Below are 8,571 nucleotides of genomic sequence, written 5' to 3'. Positions count from 1 at the left end.
GATGCAGGGATGGGGGAGAAGCAGGAAGCAGAGGATTTCACCCTGCCATTCATTGATTGTCCTTCTTCTATCCCTATATTCTGCCTTTGCAGATATAACCCTTTTTCCTCTGTTGGACATTCAAAAGCTTCCTACAAGTCCCTCACTGAAGAGACAAGTCAGCCTCTGAGCCACAGCAGGGGTGGGTGGGCAAGCCTCCCTCTAGCTTCCAGAGGCTTGCTGTTCTCTCTTTAAAATGCAAGGAATTTTAATTAAATTGGCATATTTAAGACTAAACAAAGATAAAGTGGACATTGCCAGCTTATTTTCAGCCCTTGCCTTTAACAGGCTAACAAACACAACTTGAAACATAGCTGAGTCTTGCTGTTCTGATACAGTGAAGGGATTTCCTTAGTACTTAAATATATTAATGTAACGAGTTATAGAAATCTAAATATAAAGCCAATCTCCTATAAGTTTAGAGATGGCATTTATCATCTCTGTGAAAAGCTGAACATCTAATTAATTCCAATCATACTTTTTTTGAAGGGGAAAACAGTGACAGCCCTTGCTGAACCAGAATTACTATCAAAATTCAAAAAGCTAATCATATTCATTTAACCACAAGCCCCATCTTATTTAAATCAGAACCGTCCAAAAGAAATATTCAATCAGCCATTCATGATCCGAATTCTGGTGTATGAGATCAATTTAAATATGGTACACATAAAGAAAGTCATGAGACATTTTTGTTTTGTAATAAATAAGGCAAAAGCCAACTATTACTCCGTAGCAGCTTTTTTGAGATAAGCTATCCAGTCTGCTCTGTCCCCTGCCTTCTTCATGCCAGCGAAGGTCATTTTTGTTCCAGGGATGTACTTCTTGGGATTCTCCAAATGCTCCATCAGTGTCTCCTCTCCCCGGGTGATGCTTTTGTTCTTGCTGGCATCGGTGTAAGAAAATCCAGGGGCCTGACTCGTCTTTCCCCCAAATAAACCATGGAGATTCGGCCCAGTCTTGTGCTTGCCTCCCTTTTCCATGGCATGGCACTGGGCACACTTCTGAACAAAAATCTTCTTGTCCTTCTCAACATCACCCATTTTTAAATCGCTCTTTGGTCGCACGCGAAGCGAAGGTGCCCACTCACAGGCCGGACACCCAGCTCTCTCCGAGGCTTGCTCTTCTCCCCGCTGGGGACCTGTGCCAGGCCATGCTTTCTCATGGCGAGGGTTTCTAGTTTTTCGTTCACTTGCATTGTCTCCTTTTGCAGTCTGGGCACTTAGGTCTCCATTGAGCCTAAGCAATGCTGATCCTTGTGTATTAAACAAAGCCACTTAAATCAGCCACGGGCCCCAGCACCCATCTAATGTAAATCTCTCCGGATGGTGGTCTGACCACTGGCTGCCCTATCTGGCTGGCTAGCCAGAGGCTCCCATGGGCACCATCCTAAACGAAAGAATGGGTGACAGAGCATCTGGAGCCTCACGCCAGCCCTCCTGCCCCCATCCTTCAGCCTTTCAGCCAAGAACCACCCACTCTTTGCCCCGGGGGAGCCCACGCTGACCTCTAGCCATAGGGACTCCCTTTTGTCTTCCTAGAAGGAATGCCCTGCTTCCATCTCCAAGGGGATTTGCCCTCCCCTCCCCCGCTTCCACTGAAGTTTGAAACCCATTAGGTGGTGGTTCTTTTCACAGCACCTTGGCCAACCCTGTATTTGATGTCTCAAACCCCCCTCTGCCTCCTTGGCCTCTCCAGCCTCTTTCTTGTCTGCAGCCTGGAGCCCCTGGTGTGAGAACTTAAAAGTTCTCCAAGAAATAGGCCAGCCAGCGGCCACCTGCCTTCTCCAGCATCCCGATGCACATTAGCAAGCCTACTGTGACGTCACATGAGTTCACCTTCCTGCATGTCCACACTGATTACCAACCACTAAGCCTTGCCTCAGGAGTCACCAAGGCACTCATCCAGGGCTGGGTCTCTTAACTTTGAACTTGTAGTGAAGAGGGGGTTCCCCATAAGGGGAGACTGACCCTCTTTCTGGATTTTTTATCTGAAAGTGTGGAATAAGAGTTCAACAGCTCCTTTCTGTTCCCAACCCCAGAGACCTCAGTATAGTTCCATTCCACTGACAGGCCTCCTCCAATCAGGAGGAGACTGTCGTGAAACAAAGAGCCCAGGAAGCCAAGCCCCTTCAGAGAACAAACCTTTCAGGAATTAAACACGCAGTTCATTCGCAGAGAAAAGGATGGGTGGGTGATCTCTGGGCTCCTTTCACCTGGCCAGGCACGTGGCTCCCACCAGTGCTCTCTCACCTGCTGTTGAGGCCCCCAGCCAGGTGGTGTGGCTTGCCAGCCCAAGGGACAGGTTGGCTTAGGGTCTAAATAGACTACAGTGCCAGCCCAGATAGCCCTCAGTGACCTCAGTTCTCCAACACAAACTTGGGACCCCTCTTCTGCATGAAGAAAGGGTTAGCCCCACGAAGGCAGCCCCTGCTGATGGGTACAGGGCCCAGGCAACTTCCAGCAGCCTCTCGACTCCAGTCCTTAAACTCTTCTAATACTTGATGGAGATTAGACATCAGAGGGTGTAAAGTACTCTTCTGGTGCATCTTCTCTATTCCCAGCCAGTCTCCGTGAGCTGCAAACTATGCACTCAGAGGAGACAGGATGAACTCGCTTCTCCCTGCCCCGTCCCAGGAGCTGGTAGGGGCAGCTCCCTTCCTACTCCATGGAAATGAACTGAGTTGCCATCCCTGGAGAAGTCAGCCACCCATTCTGTCCAAGAGTATAAATACAAGGCCTTTTGGTGGGGTCCTAGAAGCCCTGCTTCTTCGAAAATGGAATGCAATGATCATCTGCTAAAGAAGCCAAAATTCCAAAGGAAACTGCTGAGAAAAGGAGGCAAGGAGCTTGGAACTCCCAGAAAACCGAGGTGGGAGTTAAGTCCTCTGGGACGGTCTGAGATTTTCCTACCACTGGCCCCCGACTTCTGCCCCTTATCAGGGGCGAGTGCCTCTGCCAGCTCAGGTAAGGAGGCCTCCAGCAGAGCCTCCAGGCCTTCAGAATATGGTGCTTTCCCCAGTCCTCAGTGGATGTCTGAGCACCCAGTCCTCTTGCCTGCTGGCGGGGGAGGGTGCGTGTGATGGGGTGGGTGGGCAGGGGGCTGCCTTCCACCGCTTAATAGTTCTAGGAATCCAGGGACACCCCCCTCGTGGCTGTGGGCAGTGGTCAGCTGTGTTTGAACAGCTGTCTCCAGGGGCGTTATCATCCCGGGGTGGGGGGGAAGCAGCTGTCACACTGCCTGCCTGCTGGGGACAGGGGTAGGGTGATGTGTGCCGTCAGTGACAGACACACAGGAGGAGGGAGGCAGCCTGGCCTGGTCACGGCACTTTCCCCTCTATATCTGGGTATGGGTTTTAGCGGACATTTCTTGGCAAAGAGGAATCTCAATGTACTTTTTTCAGCTGCCATCCCCTCCTTCCCATGCCTTCTAATTAATATCTACTATGTGAATTATTTATTGGGAACAGATGTTGGAATTTAAAGAGTGTTGAGATCCTTTTGCTAATCAATTTATTTTCACAGGTTTACTCCTTTACTACATGCCAGATTGGAGACTTTCTGGCCACTGGAGCCTGTGCTTGGATAAGCCTGGGTCCTGAGTGTTAGCAGCTAGCCCCCAGCCTGCTTGTTCTGTTGCTCCCTCTTGGGATTCTAATTTGATCTGGAGAAAAAAGTATTATCCGTCCTTCACTCTCCAACCAGAAAAGACAAGCATCCGCCCTTATTTATGACCAAATGGTAACTCAGCGAGATCTGGGCACACCTCCTCAGGCTTCAAGCCCAAGTTTCCCAGGTCATTCCATTAACCACAGTGGAGATCACAAAACAGGACTAAATGACTCCGTCTGTGTCTCTCCCCAGTGACTCTTACTGGGTCAGAGAAACCCAACGTGGACTTGCCCATCCAGTTCTAAATCCATAGAAAACTCCTTGGCAGGCCTGCTAAGTGCTGGGAGCAGCTCATAACATTGAGAAGGGTGGGAAGGGAGTGGTAAATACCCTCAACAGGCAGAGGCCCTGCTCTCCATGACAATTTACTGTCTAGGAAGGAACCAAGCCTGAACCTTGTGTTTTTCTGCTCAATCAAGGTAAAGGAAAGGAAGTCTCTGCCCGAATGACTCTTTCCTGCTGTCTTCTGCCTGCCTCCAGCTCATGGCCACTGGGCTCAGGAATTGCCCCAGGCAGGGAGAAACGGGTGTTTTGGAAGACCACAGGGTTTCCCATGCTCACCACTGCCCCATTTCGTCTGCCAGCAGCTCAGGGGGTCTGCCACAGTAGAGAGATTGGGCTAAAGGGCAGATACAGAGGCGAAGGCAGGTAAATCATGGCTGGTGAACTGCCTTTACCTCACTACTACTCTTTCCATCTCGAGCCATGGGCCAGAATTCTCTGGTAGTCTAAGGTTCTATAGTCTCACGGTAAGAGCATTACCTCTTGAGAGCCTATCTTTATTTGGGAGGCCTGGGGGAGGGGGAGCCCAAGAGAAGGTTTGCTTTGGCTTCTTGCTGGACCCCTAGGAGTTTCACTGTCCCTGGACCACTTTGGGGCTCAATTCCTCACTGTCTTGTATTTATGGCTAAAGTTCGTCTGTGGGCCCTACTGTAAACATTAGAGACACATATCCAGGGAAGGAGGGAAGCTTTGCAGTAACTGGAGATGCGGGTTTGTGTACGCACAGGACATGGCCAACGGGGGCTCTATGCAGGAACAGAGGACACAACACACAAGGACAACAAAACCAGCAGTAAACCATTTCAAGTAGCTGACGCCTGAGTTCCGTTTGACCCAATAATGCAGATAAGAAGCCATCTCAGACTTTATTTTGCTCCCGAAAGGGAAACCTGTGATCCCCAAGCAGATGAGAGAAAATAAACTTCCCTGCTTGATTTGAGGCAAAAACTTTGAGGGGAACCAGGCTGGGCTGGGGGCCCTGCCTCTGGCTGAAGTCCAGAAGAAACCATGACTAAGACTTCAAGACCTGACAGCATCTCCCTCTGCCTTGTCCAATATTTGACAGTTGCCACTCGCCTTTTGGAGAGGCCCCTGGGAGATGGGCTCCTGGCTCCTAGTCCACAACACAGGTCCTGACAGGGACCACTGTCTAGAATTCTCTGATAGTTCTCAAGTTGAGACCTAATGCTGCTGTTCTTTATCTGCTTTCAAGGTGGTAAAATGCGTCTTTTGGGGATGTGTCTGGGCAAAGCAGGGGACCAGGGTCTCAGTGGAGGCCTGGACCCTGTAAGGCTGTGGCTCCTCTTATGGCCAGAAAGCCTCCCGAGTCCTCATGTCTCTGCAGTGACCGTTGCAGAGCATGCGAGGGAGTTTGCCTCAGGTCTAGAAAGCACTCATATTAACAGGACCTTTAGGTGTGGCTGATGATGACATGAGTGCCTGCAACCATGATCCGCATCTGAGAACTTCCTGCTTCATACAGAGGTGTCCCTCTGGTCCTTTCAGGGATGTTCTTGTAGGGGTTCAGTTTCCTGGGCTTCAGACACCAACGGTTCTGCCACAGCCAGTGAAAACAAGACCGAGCAAAGAACAGTAGAGCATCCAGGGAAGGAGGTGACTCCACCACCCCTGGGGAGAGAGCACGTGCAGGGAGCAAGAGTGGGGTGGTCATCAAAGCTAGGACTCAAGTCACCAGCAAGGGTAATGGGCCTTTACTTCCTCCCCAGCTCTGATTCGGTGCGCTGTCCGGACCACTTGTCACCCACTTCTACGATGTTTCCCTTTCAACTCTAATGTCTTTGGGGCAGGCAGGCAGGCCTAGGGCTTTCTTGATCCCTTTCCTTCCAGAAGTTAGTCTAAGCTGATGGGGCAAGCAAGAACATGTAGTCTCCACCCAGTTTTTCAGGGAGCAGGGAGGGCGGGGGTGGGGATTTACTGCCATGGCCCATAGACAACCCAGTGTCCACCCAGAAGCCCTTCAGGTTGCAGTGAGAAAAGGGCTCTGATGTTCCTAGAAGGCACTGTCGACTTATATAAACCAGAGCAAGGGGGGCCTGCAAAGCTTCCATTCTCCAGTAGTTAAAGCTCAAATTGATCTACTTCTTCAGGCACTTTACACGATTTCGGTTAATTCTCCACCCTCCTCACCCCACTGCTCATGTGGATCTTCTAAATGTGCCTATGGTTTGGGCCTTCAGGATCCAGTATGTACACAGCCAATGCCACTACCTGCCATGCCAAACCCAGGCTATAAGGGCTCGGAGGTGAACGAGGCACTCTTTCCCTGTAAGGGAGTCTGCCTCAGGTTGGAAAATCAGATGAATACAAGGACAGAGCGACTCGGCAAACTTGCACATATTCACACCTGCCACAGAGGCAAAGTCTTGAACCACAGCTAACCTGAATCCTGGCCTGACACCTTGTGATCCTCCCAGAACACCATAGGATGGAAACCCACTCTGAGGTCATTGCCAACCCCCTCCCTTTCTCCCTCAGGAGCCTGTCACGAGATGGTTTCTTATCACCTCTGGGTTCTAGCTGGAGAAGAGACTACTGGGATAGAAAGAGCTCCTTTCCAGATGCTCATGATGGAAAAAAATTAGGCATGAACAGTCATGCCTGATGGATTCAAAGCCTGGATGCCCAGAACCCCAAAATTCCTTCCTCTATCTCCATTCCACTGACTATACAGAGTCCACCATCAGGAAACGTCTCTCAAAGGTAGCAGAGTATGGATAGCAAAAGGCTGATGCTGACACTGATGCTGGGTGACCTGGACCATGCCTCTTCTTCCCAGAAAACTTTCATGACAACCCAAGTCCTATTTATTTAAAAACCCTGACTGGCATTTGCCCACCCCTGGAATTTGCCAGTCTTGCGTGAGCTGTTTGAAGTTCAGTAATTTTTCACATTTGCAGCCCCAGGGTCTATGTGCAATGAGCTGCCACTGACTTTGGCTCTATAAAAGCATGTGCCAACCCATTCCCTATATCACACGTGCTTTTTGCCTCTCCCCAGACTCTCCATGCCACCATTTCTTCAAGATGCCCATAGTTGCCCCTAAAGAGGCATCCATAGCAAGCTCATGTCACAGGAACCAAATTGTAGGCTGACTTATCCACATTTGTAAGTGCAACTTTAAAAGGCATCAAGTTTGGGGCACCTGGATGGTTCAGTCGGTTCAACGTCGGACTTCAGCTCAGGTCATGATCTCACCTTTAGTGAGTTCCAGCCCCACTTACCTCCCCCCCCCACCCCACCCCTGTCAAGCTCTGTGCTGACAGCTCCGAGCCTAGAGCCTGTTGTGGATTCTGTGTCTCCCTCTCTCTCCCCCTTCCCCCTTCCCCCCCCTTGCACTCTATCTCTGCCTCTCAAAAATAAAGATATCAAAATTTTAAAAATAAAAGGGATAAAGTTGGCAGATCCTTGCCCCAAAGTATCCCGACAACATTATGATCAGGAGGGCGGGGCACAGTTGCTTGCCTTCCATTTGGCAGCCAAATCCTGCATCTCTGGGGCTGAGCCACCTCCACCTCAACATACACCATCTAACCTGATGCCCCTGCGCAAGGCCTCCCCGACACTCATATACCCGAGGGTCCCATCTTTCGTTCCTGCCTCCATCTTTGGCCTGTTTGGGACGACGCAGTGACCAAGAGCAGAAACTCCTGGCAGCAGCTGGGCTGAAGGCTCAGAAGCCAGCAGCTCAATAGAGGTCAGAGACGCGCCGAGGCCACAGCCCTCTCCCTCTGGAGCCAAGGGGGCCCTTCCACCAAGAAGTCTGGGAGCCTCTCTCTCCCGGCTCCTAAGCCTCCAGGACTTCGCCCCCAGTCCGGCTTCTTCTCGCGCCCCCGCCTTCCGCCCCTGCTGGTGGTCAAGGCCCAAGGCCCGTTCGCCCCCAAGGGAGGTCCGAACAGCTCTGTGGCACGGCGGGACTTGCACGGCCGTTGGGGACCGCCGTTACCCGGAGGTCTCCGCGCAGGAGCGGCGGGGGCGGGGTCAGAATCCGCTGCCACTGCCCTCTACGCCTCGCGCCCGCCCCTCGCCCTCCAACGGCCAAGGGCATCGAACCCGCAGCGGGTGGGGTTGAGCTGGGGCCCCGCCCCGCCCCCCGCCGTGCTTCCCCGCCCCTCCCACCGCCGGTCACTCGCTTTGAGATTCCCAGGGGTGGGTGCCTGTGGCCCTCCGCCTCTCAGGCCTCCTGCTCAGGGGGCGGGATAGGGGTGAGGACTAGCTTAGAGGGTTTCCTAAGACATCCCTGATTTCAAATATCCTGTCCCGTTGTCAGACAGAGACGCCCACTGCGCACTTCGGAGAATGGTGCATTCCTGCCCTTTCTACAGGATCTCAGATTGAGCTGAATATAGCTTGATCCGCCAGATGGTCCTTGCGGTCAGAAACGTCTTGTTGCAGTATAGATTGGGGCGCTATAGACTTTGCCTTCCCACGTCTTTGGGCTTGAGGAGGAATGGACAGTGCCAAGGCCAAGGACTCTTGAGTGAGCAGGAGAGACGTGGGGGTAGGGTGGACTCAACACCTTCCATTTTCATCTCACCCAATGAGACTGAAAGCCCAGTTCAGA

General features: G+C 51.7%; 1 pseudogene; it reads right to left on the bottom strand.

The window, feature by feature from the left end:
* Nucleotides 1-579: 579 nt before the first annotated feature.
* LOC115296295 lies at nucleotides 580-1,487 on the bottom strand (annotated as a pseudogene).
* Nucleotides 1,488-8,571: the final 7,084 nt, after the last annotated feature.

This window comes from Suricata suricatta, chromosome 7, assembly GCF_006229205.1.
Source record: "Suricata suricatta isolate VVHF042 chromosome 7, meerkat_22Aug2017_6uvM2_HiC, whole genome shotgun sequence".
Taxonomy (NCBI): domain Eukaryota; kingdom Metazoa; phylum Chordata; class Mammalia; order Carnivora; family Herpestidae; genus Suricata; species Suricata suricatta.
Note: the sequence above shows the minus strand (reverse complement) of the source record. Positions and strands in the feature narration are given on the sequence as shown.